At 39.4% G+C, this 15147-nt stretch overlaps 1 protein-coding gene across 5 annotated transcripts in view; it reads right to left on the bottom strand.

The window, feature by feature from the left end:
- The window catches only part of robo1 (roundabout, axon guidance receptor, homolog 1 (Drosophila)), a 222821-nt gene extending 219670 nt beyond the window's left edge, over positions 1 to 3151 (bottom strand). For 3 of the 5 annotated variants that reach the window (XM_026191733.1, XM_026191730.1, XM_026191731.1), the window contains exon 1: positions 3024 to 3072. The gene's annotated coding sequence lies outside the window, so the exon portion shown is untranslated. Of the gene's footprint in view, positions 1 to 3023 lie in introns of all 5 variants that reach the window. The other 2 variants (XM_026191737.1, XM_026191735.1) reach the window with 1 other exon arrangement.
- Between the last annotated feature and the right edge of the window lie 11996 nt (positions 3152 to 15147).

Genomic DNA, 15147 nt, shown 5'->3' on the forward strand with positions numbered 1-15147 from the left:
TAGAAAGCCTTCATCTTTTTCTCATTCTGTTGTTTTTGTTAGTCATTTATTCTTAACTTTGGTCTTATAACATGTTTTCTTAACAATTACTTGAGGAACGTTTGATGAATTAAGATAAAAATGTGAGTCCTTAATTGTTTTGTGGCATACAGTAAGTTAACTGATTGTGATGGGAAAATTGTAATCCCTTTCCAGCGTGTCCTCCACGTGCAGATGAATGACAAAATCCAACAAGCAAACATACCCTAACTCCCTTAAGACGTGACTAATTGACTTGCCACCATAGGTGACTGACATGCCATCCAGGGGGCACCATAATGGCCGTGTCATGGGGGAATGATGAGACCTGCCGACAGCGAGCAGCCCTCGACCTTTTGCATGTGAGGTCGGGTGTCAGAGGGAACGGGATCTCCCCGTTGATGGAGCCACAGCCTCGGGGCTCTGAGGGGGATGAGCTAAACTGAACTGGAGTTTTTCAATCAAGCAACCTTGCAGGACAGCAATTTCATCCGGTATGACAGAGAAATGAAAAATAAAAACAATAAAATAGAAATCAATCGTCAGAAGCCTCAGGGTATTCAACCATCTTCAGGGTGGAAAGTAGATGAAGAAGAGTAATGGTTACTTCCTCTATCATTTTCACCTAACAATGGGTTATCGTTGTGGTTTTTTCTTTTTTGTCATTTTCTATTGCAGAAATGTTTCGAATACATGAAATACCTGCAATTTTGAATGATGGTTTCTTGTACTCTTTGGAAATCTTTCAATCTTCTTAACCAGTGAATACTAATAAGTGAGAACAGGTCTTTTTATAAACAGTGAAAGTGAAAGTGTGTAAACACAATCAAAATATTGTAATGCAATTCTGGAGATTTGTGACAGGAAAACCTTTCAAAGAATCTTTACTGATTTTATTAGTTACTGTTGTTGGTTTTACTCACAATGTATTAATGTTTTATTCATTACCCGCTTTGCTGTCTTATTTCCAAATATCCCTAATCCTGTTAGATGAGATCTCTTCATGTCCCGCTCTGACTGCCACGCACAAAATTTCAAGTCTGCTGATAAGCCCCAAATTTGCCATGACGGCATATATGATCCGCCTCTCTGGATTAGAGAGATTTACTGAAGCAACCATAGACGTGTGACCAGCAGTTCACAGTGGGCAAAGTCACCCATTCAACAAACAAAAGCAAGAGTAAGCTGCAAATAAAATGATTTTAAATTCTGCTATTATTCTCTCTGAATAAGTCCCTAATATCTCATTCTTTGTTTTGTCCCTGATCTCAATTTTTGAACCTAATTATTATCAATTTGATGCAGTGTGATATGGAATATCCAGCATGTTTAATATGCATGTAATATCATTTTCTTTGTCGTGACAAAGAAAATGGTAATATACCGACATGTGAACTGGAAGTGCAGTGAAGAGGGAGAGATAAGATTACAGCAAAAATGGGATTTGGGAAAAATGAATTGTCTTTGTAATGTAACAAATGCTAAATGCACACAAAAGAATAATTGATAACATAATTAAATGTCAGTAACACAGCAGGAATGGGTATTATAAAAAGACTGATAAAATTATTACAACAGGAGAGTCGAATTTGCATGAGAAATATGTAATCTTATTATTTCCAATAATAATGTGTGTTTTTACATTAAAAAAAAAAGTCTTAAGAGAAGTTCCAGAAATTCTTACTTGCCTTCAAAAATGCTCAAGGAGGGACTTATGTTATAACAAAAAAGCCATTCATTGGTTTTAAAATCCAGCCAGCCCAATTCATCACCACCATCACTAAAACCAAAAATAGGAAAAAGATAAAGAAAAAGAAAAAGAAAAGAAAACGCTGGTCAGCTCTCTGAGAAAGTGAATCAGTCTGTAAAGTGCCACTGTGCCAAATGCTGCCAAGACTATTAAGACTCACACAGTATTACAAAGGGCAGTCTGCTCTGGAGCTTGAGCTGAGATAGAAAATACTGTATGAAGCAATGCCATGGCAGCAGCATCAACGGCACTCCACCTGTCTACAGAAATCCTCACAGCCATATTGTAAATCTCAGATGTGAAGAGCTTCAGATTAGTGATAACAGCAATCACAGACAGGAGCTCCTCACAGTGAATCTGAGTTCACATAGCTGCAAGCCTTCAGCCAAGCAAAGTCCATAAATAGACCAAAAACTGTTCAAAACTGACTATAATGCATAACCATAACTCTTAATGCTTTAAATCTTAAAATATAGCATAAAGTAGATCGTTTTACAATTTTAATTAAATTCCGGTTTTTTTTTTTAAATTCCCTTTGTGTTCATTCAAATGATGCCTGTTCCATCCCTCTCACTTTTTACCGTAGTCCCTGTTGAGATTTCAGTGCTGGAAGTCAGTGCCGTGGGAGTTACACGCATCACCCTGTACGAACCATGTTGCAGGTAGACCGGTAAAGAGCTTAGTTGTGTTTACCTTTCAAATCCTAAATGTCAGTCCCTGGAAATAACAAAAATACACGAGTACATTGCTTGATTCCTGTCACTGCTCTCCTGTGATGCGACAAGCCACGCGGCCAGTTGGGAAAGTTTCAGCACCACAGAAAAGGGACAGCTCCGCCGGCGGAGTATGACAGCCCATCAGTCAACAGGGTGCTTTGACAAGTAACAGACACACTTGTCAAATCACAAGACGACATGACACTAGCTGTGGAAATGGCTTTAAAATAAAATGTTAATTTTTACGACACAATTTTATGTACCCGAATACATCAAATTTGCTGTAAAAGTAGATCGCCGTGTTTTATGCGCTATAAAGAAAAATCTACCAAAAGGCACCAGTTTTACGCATAGAAAACCAGTGTGTCTGTGCAATGTGTTTAGTCAGAAGAACTGCAGACTAGCCTCCATGAATCACACAGACAATAGTACACAGCAAGCCTCCGCACCGACAGAAAGAGCACCATTTTTCACCAAACTGCGCTTGTCATCGCACTTTTCGCAGCACTATTCACTAACAACAGCGAAATTCAACTTACCTCTCCAAAATGACGCGACGGGCTGCTGCACGTGTGTGTGTTTCACTTAAAAGCCGAGGTGATCCATGCCGGCTGGTCCGTAAAACTTTTATTTGCTGTGCACGTAGCTGTGAACAAAACCCAGGGACATGGACAGCCTACAACTAGTAACTGAGCGACTTGAGTGGAAGCGGGTTATCCTGCTTCCCAGAAACAAACCATTGGAAACTGGAACCAATGCAGAGTCCTTTGATAAACCTTATCCTTCAGGGTGAAAATGAGAAATTCCGGTCCGTTATGTACAGTGGTGTTAGGGTAGCGGTGGAGAGCCAGCGCATTCAAATCTGTTCATGCTTCTTCTGCAGGGAGCAGCCGCGTCAGCCTCTCTGGGTCCTAAAGCTGCGCTAAACTAACGGCACCGATATCTGCCTGCGTGTCTGTCAGAAGACTGCAACCAAACAGCCTCCTAAAAAATGCCTGCTTTATAGATGGTTCTCGAGGTTCTCGTGGCCACATCTTCTAAAGCAAACGAAATTCAAGACATTTTTGAATAATAACCTATTGTTGTTTTTTTCCCTTATAGAATCATTTTGAGAACAGTTGTCTTTTTTATATGAAACACTGGGAAGAACTTAACCTAGCTGTGTTTTGAAAACTGAAGCTTTGGTCGGGGTAAAACTGAGATTTGATAGTGAATTCATCAGGTAAAAAGTGTTTGAAAATTCACAGCTACTTTTTCAGCCCAGTAACAAGTGCAGGTAACAGCAAAGTCAGCTCTGGAAGGACGAGTACCCCACTTGAAAAATCACTTGTATGTTCAATCAGCTGCTCAAAACCCGGATACGGTTCAGTTTAATGAGCTGCCAATCAAACATATTTATCTCACAAAACTGTGTCCCTGAAACGCATCATTCAGTGGTGGCGGCTTCGGGATGACTGTTCGGTTTGCTTTCCCCAGGTAGTAAAGTTCCATGTTTGCGCAGCTGGACAGTGCCAGCAGCCTTAATTTATGCGCCCACGACGTCACATGCGCCAAGGCGTTGGGTAAAGTAGAATATAAATAGGAGGGTGTGGCAATTAATTATAGTCTTCGCAGGTGCGTCACTCATCTCATACATTTTAAATGGCTTTGAAAAACACAAAAGGGCAAACTGCAAGCTGAGTTCAAACCCGATTCTTACTGTTGTCTGGCACAGACTGATATATTCACACATTCTGAATAGTTAAGATATATGATATTGTCAAGGCAAGAAATGTATGCACTAACTCATTAGCACTCACCTCAAGCTGTATTTGGATAATGATACAATGATAAATTCTGCTCTCTACTAGCAGCCCGACTGGCTGGAGATCCCAAAATTTAGCTGTGTAGCGGGCATTTGTCTCCAACTATAAGTGTATTTAATATTTCTGAAGAAAAAAACAGCCTACAAATCTTCAGATTTGCATCTGTTTGTAATCTGTGCTTAAAGAGGAACTTTCTCCCACTGCCTTCTTTAAAAAGAAAACCAGCATGGACAAAAGATTCTATTTGGCTTTAAAATTGAATTTCTATATTGATGCATTTATGTATTCCATCATCCTTTTGAATCAGTCCATCAATTCATGCATTATGCCTCCCATTTCTTTTTTCCTCCTGTCCAGCTATTCACTTGCCAAGCAATTTTGCAGTACAGTATTTGTATTCCTCTTATTTATTTACTTATTTTTTACAGTCTCATGTATTTCTATAAGGGTAAACATGAACACAACCTCTCCTGTCAATCAGCGCAGAAGCTGACTTTCTGAGTTGGACTGAACATTCAGACTGCTCCTGCTCTCTTTGCATCTTAACAAGTCTGCCTGGTGTGTCCAACGAGGGACAGAGGTTATGTCCACTGGGAATGAAGATCCACATCACAAACTTCTTATCTAGCAATGGACCTGCAGTCTGACTTACAAGTTACACGTGTATGTCAGACAGAGAGACCGTGTGTGGTGTCTAAATTGATCTAAATGCATCAATGAGATAAAATGCATTGTCTTGGAGTTGTTTAATAACAATTATGTGTCATTATATTTTAAGCTTATTAATTTCAAGGTCCTTGCATAGAGGTTAACATGACAAATGGCTGCCAATATTGAATAAGACAACTGCATACTGCTAGTTTCTGAGCTGCTTCATAACCAGTCTCTTAACTATGGGCACCATAGTAAATGAAACTGCTGCCATCTGCTATGAGCACTGCGCTGAGTCAAAATCCATTGTTCCATAATGATTATAATGTAAATATTCCTGTTGATTGACTATGTTTACTTGACCTGTTTTAATGCAAAAGGTTTCAATCTAAAATGTACTCTAATGCCATTAATCACTAAACCATACTGATCTGAAGACCTGAGCTGAAATATTTTAGTTGAAAGCTTGAATTATTATTCTATTCTTTTTGTCAAATAATCAGACCAAATCCTGGAGAAAGTATTAGGAGAATATTTGAGAAAGAAGTGAAAATATTTAGGTTCCCTCTGCATATCAGTCACAAAGAGTGGCAAGTTCAGGTGTCATGTTCTAGGTGTATGTTTGGTGGTCTGACATTATCTCAAAATCAGTTAAATTGGCAAATTTATTGACAAACAGTAGTTAGCTTGCACCTCATTACCTTAAAAAGTTATTACGCACCTACGTGGAATGAATATCTACTCAAGTTTCTGGTGCTTTGATGAATAAAAGGACGGTATTAATAGGTTTAGGCTTGTTTTCGATCACTATTAACTTTAAGAAAAAATCCTGCTCTTTATCTTCAGCAGCTTGTTGATCATCTTGTCTATAGCTTGAGATTGGTAAGGTACTGTACACAGCAATTGGCCTCTCTGGGGACAACAGCAATACATGTTAATATGCTCTATATTTGACCCCCTTAAATTTAACACAGATATTTGATCCATTGTTAAAAAATATTACTAACGCTGCTTCAATACTGAAGGTACTGCAGCAATGATTAGATGGAAGACAATATGCTTTATTAAATAAAACTCCCATATGTCATGCACATATTTTCATTGCAGTTTGATTTAATTTCATTGATTATACACTGTTGTTTCTTTAGCGGATGAGGTGCCATTGGAGGTCCTGCAATATGTCAGAATGTGATGTTGAAAGGCAGCTAAAGTTCAGATCCATTTATATTCACTCGGTGTTCGTGGATGGAGAAGAAATCTGAAGAGTCAGCTGCTGAGACTATGCTTGATATGCAGGATAACCGGCTGCATCTGCAACTTGTTAATCATATAAAAACAAGAAAGCAATGACACACAGTGAGGTCAGGCATCAGTCTTGAATAAAAGAATAACAAGAGATAATCTTTTATTCATTATTTGTTGAAGCACACAGGTGCAGCTGCAGAGAGAAGCCGTTCACGATGCAGGTATTAACAATGAATAAATATAAAGAGAACGCTGATCAAATACACTGGTGTGTTCATACAACGCCTGGTCATGAAAACAACCTGCATTAGTAAGTGTGATAACTTATGCAAACCACTGTCTCACATATTGCCTTGAGCTTGTGGTTTGGCAGCTGGTAGGTGGGAGAGTGTGAGATTAATTCTTTCACTCATTCTAACAAGACTTTTACCGAACATCTCATCAAACATTTATTCTTTTATGCTGCTTGCACCATAAGCCGTAATTGCCACCAGCATGCAAAGGTGCAAATATCCCAGGTACTTGATGGAATGATGCGTGTGTGCGTGAGCATGTGTGTGTCAGCAGCAGTGAGACGAACAGATGGAGAGAAAACAGAAGCAGTTGCAGATGGGCATTGATGGACTTGAACATTAACTTGTAGACAGACCGACAGGTCAGCTTTCCAGGAGGACTGCCACATGTTCAGCATAACCAGCCAAAAATACCATGCTGCTATTCTAAAACAAAAATACTTCAGTCTACACACACACACACACACACCACACACACACTGAATAATGAAAGCAAAGCACATCTGTACCTCACTGTTACACTGGTATAACAAGTCTGACAAACAGCACTTTGATATCTGCTCTCATACTATGAATAGTGATTAAAGCAAAGAGAAGTCTGTCAGAAAAAAAACTTGTCTTGTTTAAACACTGGGTGCATTCACAGCTGCTCAAAGGGCCCTAAGAGAAAAGTCAGACGAGGTAAACTTTGAAAAAAGAAACTAACTTTTAAGTACTTGGAATGTAAACTCTTTGAGGAGTAAAAAGCTGAAACTTACACAGTTAAAAGTACCAGTCAGAAAGCTGGACTTGCTTTTGATCAACTCACAATATTAGATCATCGGTCTCCTTGTTTTTGAAGGTAGCAAGACTATTTGTGTTGAGGAAAAGACACCATATGGTCATTACATTTTGTGAATTGTGCCATCTATCACTTTTTTATCCTAAGATAATATTGTATTAAATGGAATTCTACAATACAGAAAATATGTGAGAATACCCTGCAGTATGGTAAATTATATTTATGGAAAATATAGAAATGCCCCAGCAAATAACAACACAACCATCATGAATTAATTCAATGTATTATGAAGATCTTCTAATATTGAGTTTTTCACAGATTAAATTGTAAGCACCCGTCTATAGAGTTATATTAAATCAAACAGTCATAAACTGGCCACACTTGGAGCTTCAAGACAGCAAAACAGCAGAGAAATTAATTATGAGCGGGGAAGAAAGGAACCACACAACTGATAAAATATTGTATAAAAGAAATAACATACTGAAAGACACCATACGTGGTTGCAGTTGGGAGAGTGCTGAAAACATTTTGAAATACACTGAAAACGTATGCAAACATTCTCCAGTGTGAATTTTGAACATCAGGTTTGAGCAGAATATAAGATCAGATACCAGCAGAGGTGTGACAGATGTTCTGCAATCAGCATATCACTTAAATTTGTGCTTAACTTGGTTTTTGGTACTTCTTATGAACTCTGTAAAGGTTTGCAAGACTGATCCTCATACTGGTAGGTAAAATAGGTAGGTAAAAACATTATTTAAATATTACAGGTAATTGGGAAGACAGAGACACTACTGATAATGCTTTGTAGTTCACAGATTTTTTTATGACCTGAGTAATTTTTAAGCTTTCATCTGCTAAGAACAGGCTTTACTCATTAGTAAAGTAAAGTAAGACCATAAACGTAGTGTGAATCAGATAACTTGGAATACTTGAACTGCTTATAGTGAAAACCAAAGGACGTGTACTAGTCTGGCAGCTAATACTCCCTCATACACAATGGTGAGTTTTTGCATCGACTTTTTGCATGACTCAACAAATATAAGCAGTAAAGACTACTTGAAAACTACATTGAAGTACATTCAAAGTGGTTCAGGCGCTGTTTTGTTGTAATATCTGAGGCATGCTTGCTGGGTACAGACCTCAGGGCAGGCATATGGTTTCATGGATTCCAGTAGATTTCCCCTCTGTTTTGTGAGGCACTGAGCTCTTATGGTAAAAGGAAGTTCACCCTGCTTTGTTTGTCCCAGAGGCACTGCAACCCTTACTGGGATAACTATCAAGATAATTGAAGCAAAACTGCAAACAGATCCTCAGCTCCTCTAAGACAGGCAGAGGATGTGTTTGCAGGTTATCTTGTTTCTATTAGTCTGTTAAATCAGTTAAGCTGGTTCACATCAGTCCCATTTCACTCTCAGCTAACCATTGTTGAAAAGGGGGCATCATATCTGTTGTTGACATAACTGGACAACACCTCTGTTAGAAAAACCCATGCCTTGCCAATTTTCCCCTTGTCGCTGCTATTCCTGGAAGAGTTGTGTCTGTAAATTTAACACTATACCAGATTTCTGTCAGTGCCCTTTACAGCATCCTTGAGCTTCAGAAAGGACACAGCTCAAATAAAAAGGGAGCTGTTTGAATGCCTGGTGGCTTGGTACTCAGTGGGATAAAGACATGAAATACACCATGTGTCATCTGCCATCCACTCTTTTTTAAGCAATGTGTAGTTGCCAAGAATCCCATCCTGGGGTGTTCTTCTCTTCTATCAAAGTGGGGTGGATAGAAAAGAGCAAGTCATGCTCTGTCCTGGTCTTCAGCCACACATGGTTTTCTGTCACAAATGGAAAGCATCTGAACTGATTTCAAACTCCCTCACATATTCCTACAGTCCTAATTGCTTGCCCTACTTGTGATTAGGATGCTGTCATTTTACTTCACCACAGTTTCCAGTGTGATGACATAGCATGACAAAAACACTTTTCCCTCCACTGCCATACTACAAATAAAGACTTGGCCTCCAATACCAGTGCCACGTTTACAGAGGAACAGAGGTAGTTGTCACAAATTGGTCATGGAGTTGACAGCGTATTGTGTTTGTGTTATTTCCACTTTCTCCTGCCATCTATAAGTCTGAAGCCCTGCAGTATAGCTGCTGTCTTGTTTGTTCAATAAATGCTGTGGCTTTTCACACTGTGTGCCATATGCCACAGTTAACAAACATCCTACAATACCGAACAAAGAAACAACTTATTACAGCTATTCCTTATGTGTACATACATTTGAGATTGCGCTACGGTTTAGAGTTATGCATTATAAAGTGCATGGGCATTTGTAGTGACAGGTGGGGATCTACACACATGTTTGTACACCTAGCAATTAGCATTGGTAGAGGTTAAAAAAAGATACACACATGCTCCATATTTTCCTCATGCCTGCACAGGAACTAACATCAGGTGACTGCAGCCAAGTCAAAGAAATCTTTTGTCTCTCAATCCACTCATTAATAAGCAGCAACATTATTGTGAATGTAATGTGATTATTGAATTTAATACAATTATGTTTTATGTGATTCTGATAACAAGTGATGGCATGGTGGTTATGTCTTTTTTTATACAGCCTACAGCATTTTGTTATAAAATATCGTAACTTTTTTGTGTTAATGAGAGTGACATAAATGATAAATGCTCTGTACTTATAGGCCCCTGCAGTGATCATTTATCCATTCACACACATTCCATGCAAAGGACTAAACTGGTGGTCTTACTCAAGGACATTTTAGCATTTGAAGGAAAGAAGGGTCAAACCTCTAACCCTATCATTACTGGGCAATCTGGTCTACCACCTGAAATCCATCTATTTTCACAAGGAGGGGGTTGAGGCCTGTCCCAGCTGTCATAGGGCAAAAGTCTGGGTTCACCCTGGACAGGTTGCCAGTCTATTGCAGGGCTAACACGGAAAGATAAACAACCATACACATCAAAGGCAAATTTAGAATCATTACATGTAAACTCCACATAGAAAGGTCTCAGCCAGCCTCAAATGCAAAACAACCCTCCCTGATAAAAGTGTTAAGGAATTACAAAATGAATTGCAGTTTATTTAGATTGTAGACTGAATATCTGCACCAAATGATAGTCCACTCAATGACTGTTGAGGCATTTTGTTCAAAACCCCGCTGGTGAACCTCACAGTGGCACTAAAAAAAGTAAGACTATCACCAAAACCATCAGGTTTTATCCATAAAAGTTTGTACAAATATAAAAATCAACATAATATAATTGCTATGAGATCAAGAAGATGGACTATAAATGAAATGGATAAAACTTCCATGAGAAAGAGCCTCTGCAACTATGTAGTAAAACAAAAAAAGAACGGAGGCAGATACAAGAGACACAGAACAGAGTAAGGATTTCTGGCACATCATCACTCACTGCCAAGGTGCATGGCGAAAAAGAAAAGTCTGAGGAGGTCAAAACTCTTGCAAAACTTGGAGCTTAAAAAATACAATAAAGTGGACGGTGCCTAAATAGCTTCTGACTTCATGTTCTTTTCTTTGCAGATATTTTGCCTCACCAAACAGGGGAAGCCAATAACATTAATAGTAGCTGTATTAGTTGCTCCAGTAGCAGGATCCCGTCACATGACAACACTGGCTCACTGTGGCACCAAAATAAAAGGCGAGGCATCACATTTTTACTTGTTACATCAAAGCAAAATGTGTGCAACATAAATATCCATTTTGTTCTGCAATATTGTTAGATCTAGGTTCAGTTAAGTCTGACTATTAAGTACTATGGGGCTTCCATTCCATTAGGAGGAAAGGCAGCAGAGCATAGCACATGACAGGAGAGGGAATTGTACTCCATTCTGTTGTGATAGATTCTCCTCAAAAGTCGAGATTGCATTTTTATTGTGGTTTCCACGGAGCACAAAATCCATAGGCACTGGGTATTTTATAGGCAAACCTCAAAGTTTTACCATTCACCTGGGATGGCCACGGCAGTACTTTACCGATCAGCAGCTCCCCAGTTAATAGCTTCATGTATTGGGAGTTAATACAGCAATGGAATTAAATTATAAACCATGTCCAAATAATTTAACATCAAGCCACAAGCAGGTGCATTTTTTGGACAGGCTGAGAGCATTAGCAATCTAACGCACAAGCCTTCTCTCCTCTTAGCTGTGGGGCCCCAGCTTCCAAGTAATACACCTGCTGCCCTCCCACTTTCCCCACAATTTCCCATTTCAGAGGCCATTTGGTGTAGAGGCACATGGGGGTGAGAAGTACTACATAGCAGCAAGCTAGATTAATGTGTCATCTGAATGTGGATCTATAAAGAATGGGCTTCATCTCTGTCCAAAAAGTCAAAGGAGGAAATATTATCAAACATCTCATTGGGGGATTTACCTGTTAAAACATTCATTCTCACTTTCAATTACTATTTGGCTTCTCATCACAGAGAAGAAAATTACCACGTATGACATTCCCATGGGATATAGAGATAAATTGAGACTGAAATCCACTTTGATATTGCTATGCAAATAATCCGATGTGAGTAAAAGTGTTCCCCTTCTACATTTGTAGTGCTGAGTTTGAGTTCTTTGTGAGAAAACAGAAGGTGAATGTAGTCTGATAGCAGTGATTTTTTTTTTGTTAGAGTTCAGGGACAGAAAAATTATTGGTCCCTGTGCCTGTTCTTTTGGGACATCAAGCTCTGTAGATGCTAAAATACAACATGCTTTTATCTTAATAGCTCTCAGGGTTCTTAATGTGTTAACTACTTAACCAATGCTTTGATAACAGTGCCAGATATTTAACCACTGCATTCTGCTTGGAGATTAACACTTTTGTATACTCAACATGGTTTTACCAGTGTGGTATTTTCTTCTAATTTTATGAGAATTTAATTTAGATTAAACACGTTGAACAGTCAAAGTGTGTTTCTGTCTTAATTTATTCATCATAAATCTCTATGTGTGATGAATTTTGGGTAAAATAAAAACAAAACTTTGCTAGTTAAACAGTTTGAAATTATGTAACTTTTCTCAAATGTGTAAGCGCAGTTTTTGGCAAAAGGCTGGTTTATCATTTTATAACAAATTGGGTTTTTTAATGAGGTCTAACGAGGTAGGGGGGAGGCTGGGTGTTTCTATCACTGCCATTATTTTTGAACATACACGGGTGAAGTCTGCAGGATCCCAAGCAATGAGGAAGAAAAGCCAGTGTAAAGAGCACATGACTTAAAGTGCATCCTTATCTTCTGCATTTCATCCGAGTCATGCCAGCAGAATGGAGTGTTGCATCACCTCACTAATGAACCTTTTCTTTGCAGAGGAATTTTCACAAAATAGATCATGCCATGTGGTCATGTGGGATTTCATTAGAAAAATCCCAACTATTGCTCCACTTGTCATACTGTCATATAGTGTTGAGAATACTGAATGTTTCCCTCTATTGGATCTGCACAATGAAAAAACCTCTTTCTCTCTCTAGAAAAATATAGTTATACACACACGTGTATATCTATCGATCAATCGATAGAGAGAGAGAGAGAGAGAGAGAGAGAGAGAGAGAGAGAGAGAGAGAGAGAGAGAGAGAGAGAGAGAGAGAGAGAGAGAGAGAGAGAGAGAGAGAGAGAGAGATACAGGGAGTGCAGAATTATTAGGCAAGTTGTATTTTTGAGGAATAATTTTATTATTGAACAACAACCATGTTCTCATTGAACCCAAAAAATTCATTAATATCAAAGCTGAGTGTTTTTGGAAGTAGTTTTTGGTTTGTTTTTAGTTTTAGCTATTTTAGGGGGATATCTGTGTGTGCAGGTGACTATTACTGTGCATAATTATTAGGCAACTTAACAAAAAACAAATATATACCCATTTCAATTATTTATTTTTACCAGTGACACCAATATAACATCTCCACATTCACAAATATACATTTCTGGCATTCAAAAACAAAACAAAAACAAATCAGCGACCAATATAGCCACCTTTCTTTGCAAGGACACTCAAAAGCCTGCCATCCATGGATTCTGTCAGTGTTTTGATCTGTTCACCATCAACATTGCGTGCAGCAGCAACCACAGCCTCCCAGACACTGTTCAGAGAGGTGTACTGTTTTCCCTCCTTGTAACTCTCACATTTGATGATGGACCACAGGTTCTCAATGGGGTTCAGATCAGGTGAACAAGGTGGCCATGTCATTAGTTTTTCTTCTTTTATACCCTTTCTTGCCAGCCACGCTGTGGAGTACTTGGACGCGTGTGATGGAGCATTGTCCTGCATGAAAATCATGTTTTTCTTGAAGGATGCAGACTTCTTCCTGTACCACTGCTTGAAGAAGGTATCTTCCAGAAACTGGCAGTAGGACTGGGAGTTGAGCTTGACTCCATCCTCAACCCGAAAAGGCCCCACAAGCTCATCTTTGATGATACCAGCCCAAACCAGTACTCCACCTCCACCTTGCTGGCGTCTGAGTCGGACTGGAGCTCTCTGCCCTTTACCAATCCAGCCACGGGCCCATCCATCTGGCCCATCAAGACTCACTCTCATTTCATCAGTCCATAAAACCTTAGAAAAATCAGTCTTGAGATATTTCTTGGCTCAGTCTTGACGTTTCAGCTTGTGTGTCTTGTTCAGTGGTGGTCGTCTTTCAGCCTTTCTTACCTTGGCCATGTCTCTGAGTATTGCACACCTTGTGCTTTTGGGCACTCCAGTGATGTTGCAGCTCTGAAATATGGCCAAACTGGTGGCAAGTGGCATCTTGGCAGCTGCACGCTTGACTTTTCTCAGTTCATGGGCAGTTATTTGGCGCCTTGGTTTTTCCACACGCTTCTTGCGACCCTGTTGACTATTTTGAATGAAACGCTTGATTGTTCGATGATCACGCTTCAGAAGCTTTGCAATTTTGAGACTGCTGCATCCCTCTGCAAGATATCTCACTATTTTTGACTTTTCTGAGCCTGTCAAGTCCTTCTTTTGACCCATTTTGCCAAAGGAAAGGGAGTTGCCTAATAATTATGCACACCTGATATAGGGTGTTGATGTCATTAGACCACACCCCTTCTCATTACAGAGTTGCACATCACCTAATATGTTTAATTGGTAGTAGGCTTTCAAGCCTATACAGCTTGAAGTAAGACAACATGCATGAAGAGGATGATGTGGACAAAATACTCATTTGCCTAATAATTCTGCACTCCCTGTGTATGTATGTATGTATATATATATATATATATATATATATATATATATATATATATATATATATATATATAGTAGATCAGCTTGTTAGTGTCGGTAATCGTGGTTGTAGGTATTGTCCGTAGTGCTGCATTAACATCATCTAGCAGACCTTCTGAAGGTACTTCACGTAATCTTGGTAACCGGCTACGGGGGATCCAGGTTTCAAGCTTGGCCATGATCCTATTTTTCAGGTCAGTTCCTCTCGCACTCAACGATCCTTCTCCTATCGCACTTGGGGCTATGTACCCAGTGAGATCATTAACAAGACTGGCTATGGATACCGACTACGGAACAGAGTAGTTGTCAGCCACCTCCTGTACATGGATGACATCAAGCTGTATGCCAAGAGTGAACGAGACATCGATTCACTGATCCACACTACCAGGCTATACAGCAATGACATTGGAATGTCGTTCGGACTGGAGAAGTGTAGTCGGATGGTAACAAAGAGAGGGAAGGTATTCAGAACTGAGGGGATTGAACTACCAGAAGGCAACATTGCAGACATAGAGGACAGTTACAAGTACTTGGGGATCCCGCAGGCGAATGGGAACCATGAAGAGGCCGCTAGAAAAGCTGCAACCACCAAGTACCTGCAGAGGGTCAGGCAAGTCCTGAGGAGTCAGCTGAATGGTAAGAA

This window comes from Astatotilapia calliptera, chromosome 14 (genome assembly GCF_900246225.1).
Source record: "Astatotilapia calliptera chromosome 14, fAstCal1.2, whole genome shotgun sequence".
In the NCBI taxonomy this organism is placed as follows: Eukaryota; Metazoa; Chordata; class Actinopteri; order Cichliformes; family Cichlidae; genus Astatotilapia; species Astatotilapia calliptera.